The sequence below is a fragment of the Coregonus lavaretus genome, assembly GCF_964263955.1.
Source record: "Coregonus lavaretus genome assembly, contig: HAP1_SCAFFOLD_3590, whole genome shotgun sequence".
Lineage (NCBI taxonomy): Eukaryota > Metazoa > Chordata > Actinopteri > Salmoniformes > Salmonidae > Coregonus > Coregonus lavaretus.
In genome coordinates, this window is record NW_028165864.1 from 44209 (window position 1) to 47199 (window position 2991).

Consider the following 2991-nt stretch of genomic DNA (forward strand, 5'->3'; position numbering starts at 1 on the left):
TGACTTGTATCATCAGGATAGACATGTCCTGTGATTTTTAGCCTCCTGTTTAATAGAGGTGGAACAATATCTGACAGTAATATTCTCAGCTGTCCGGATGTGCCCCTGCTGTAAAGGGTATAATATAATCATAGAAAAGCAAAATATCATAGGAGGCAAAAAATCTCAGGTCATCTCTGTTCGAGCATGTGGTATCTATCTATCTATCTATCTATCTATCTATCTATCTATCTATCTATCTATCTATCTATCTATCTATCTATCTATCTATCTATCTATCTATCTATCTATCTATCTATCTATCTATCTATCTATCTATCTATCTATCTATCTATCTATCTATCTATCTATCTATCTATCTATCTATCTATATATGTGTGTATATATATGTATATGTGTATATATATGTATATGTGTATATATATGTATATATATGTGTGTATGTATATATATATATATATAAATATATATATATATATATATATATAAATATATGTATGTATGTATATATATGTATGTATATGTATGTATATGCATATAAATATATATATGTATGTATATGTATGTATGTATGTATGTGTATATATATATATGTATATGTATATATAATTTTTATATATGTGTATATATATGTGTATGTATATATATATATGTATGTATATGTACAATATCTGACAGTAAAGTACATTTTTGAAGCTGTGGTGGTTCTGTAATAGTTGACTGTTTTACACACATTATTTATTTTATTATGACACCACTATATCCTCAAAATAAGTAGCCAGTGAGTGTGTGGTTATTCATTTTAAATTCCTCCCCTCAGTCTCAAGACTGCAAGAGTCTTTACGCAGAGTCAATGCAGAGGGAGTCTACATGAGACGTCTGAGGCTGCGTGTATTAAGGCGACGGCAGTATTTTGTTCCTGGCCCAAACTCTTTGTGGCATATAGATGGCCACCATAAGCTTATCAGGTCAGTGATATTAGCAGATAAACAATGCATCTTTCTATATGTTTCATTACAATTGTTATACAATAAAGTTATATTTTTTCATGTGTTTGCAACAGGTGGAGATTTGTTGTCCACGGTGGGGTGGATGGATTCAGTCGTTTAGTGGTCTACCTGACTGTGGCCGGCAATAATAGAGCTCTTACGGTCTTACAGAGCTTTATCGCCGCTGTTGAGCAGTATGGGCTGCCATCAAGGGTACGGTCTGACAAAGGGGGGGAGAATGCAGATGTAGCAGAATTCATGATCAGAAGCAGAGGTACCGACAGGAATTCACACATCACAGGCAGAAGTGTCCACAATCAGCGGTAAAGAAATATGTTTGGCAACTAGGCTCACACAACTAACATACTAGTTGAATGTACTTTAGCATATGTCATAAATTAACAATTTCTCAATTTTATCCTAAACACAGAATAGAGAGGATGTGGAGAGATGTTTATGAACATGCCCTGGACCTCTTCTATCAGATCTTTACTTCATTGGAAGATCAGGAGACACTGAATCCAGACAATGAAGTCCATCTTTTCGCTCTGCACCGGATTTTCCTTCCACTGGTTCAGCAAAGCCTCGACTCTTTTCGAGATGCTTGGAACTTCCACGGTCTTAGAACTGAAAGGAATCAGTCACCACAGCAACTCTGGAGAAGTTACAGAGAGCAAGGCCCTGAGGAGGATCCTACTGAGGTTAACAATGAACTTTAAACACTTTCTTAAAATTGTTTCCCCAAAGGAATTATGGGAGAAAAAAATGGTGCTAAATGTGATACTTTAAATGAAACATTTACTATAGATTATTGTCTCTTTAAAATCTCCCGAGCTTTTAAAGATCAACCTGTGAGCTGTAGTTTCTACAGTGCATACTATGCAAAGCTGTATTATTTTAAAAAACTGAATAAGTAACATTTCATTTCTCACTGCCTTGGTGACCAAAAATAACAATCTTGTGTAAGGACATGTCAAACTAGTTTTAAGTACAAGACTGATTATGCTTGTCATCCATTCAGGTTCCTGAAGAATATGGGATCGATTGGAACGGACCTCACTGCCTTCATCGAGGCACTGTGTCAGTCCCCGAGGTTCAGCTGGCCCGTGAGCTCTCAGATGAAGAGGTTGCAATTTTGCCAGCTCCAGGAGTTTCTGTTACTGATGCACTTAGACTATATGTAGAGACTGTGGAAGTGTTATCAAGAATCTTAGACTGATGTCCAACCCATGTTTTTATTTGTTGTGTTAGAACAAGCAAGGAAAAACTGAAAGTTTACTTTCCTTTTAAAAGAAAGGAAAAAAAGCTGTTTCTTTGAAGCTTCCTGTCTCATTATGGTCCACAGAATGACTAACATGAATGCTGTACTGTTAGCACTGAAGGTGCAGAACAGTTTGATTTTAGTAAATGGAAGAAAAAAAAGTCAACTACTGCACAGTGTGTTAATGTTTTCAAAGACACTGAACTTGTGTCAATTCATCTGAACTGTGTATGCATTGACATTAGGGCTGGGCAATATGGAGAAAATCAAATATCACATTTTTTACCTAACACCTTGATGTCGATATTGCAACGATATTGTAAGGTTGACAATTGGTCCATTCACAAAATATCTTCCACATTTAGATTTCGGATAAATAACTATCATATTGTGGATATAATGACTAAGTGGTAAAAGGCAAATAATAGAACAGCTAGAACAGTCTGGTAAGTTCAGAAAATGACATCACTTTACTGTAATGCAGCCTTTGAAACCAGGAAAAGACTAAACTTACCATGTAACGATATTACACTTCTTCAAAATCTAATGGTGCTTTTCCATTACATGGTACCTACTCGCCTCGCCTCGCCTTTTTTGGTTTTCCATTACGAAAAAAAGTACCTGGTACCTGCTAACATATACTTTTTTTAGCACCTGCTCAGTCGAGGTTCCAAGCGAGCTGAGGCGAGCCGAGAAGGTGACGTGAAACCCTGCAGGCTGCTGATTGGTCGGAAAGAATTC

At 36.2% G+C, this 2991-nt stretch overlaps 1 long non-coding RNA gene across 1 annotated transcript; it reads left to right on the forward strand.

Annotated features, from left to right (window-relative positions):
* Window positions 1-1156: 1156 nt before the first annotated feature.
* On the forward strand, window positions 1157-2098 carry LOC311115353. The gene is made up of 3 exons (XR_014611250.1): window positions 1157-1312; window positions 1420-1690; window positions 2011-2098. It is a non-coding gene; the product is annotated as an uncharacterized lncRNA (long non-coding RNA).
* Window positions 2099-2991: the final 893 nt, after the last annotated feature.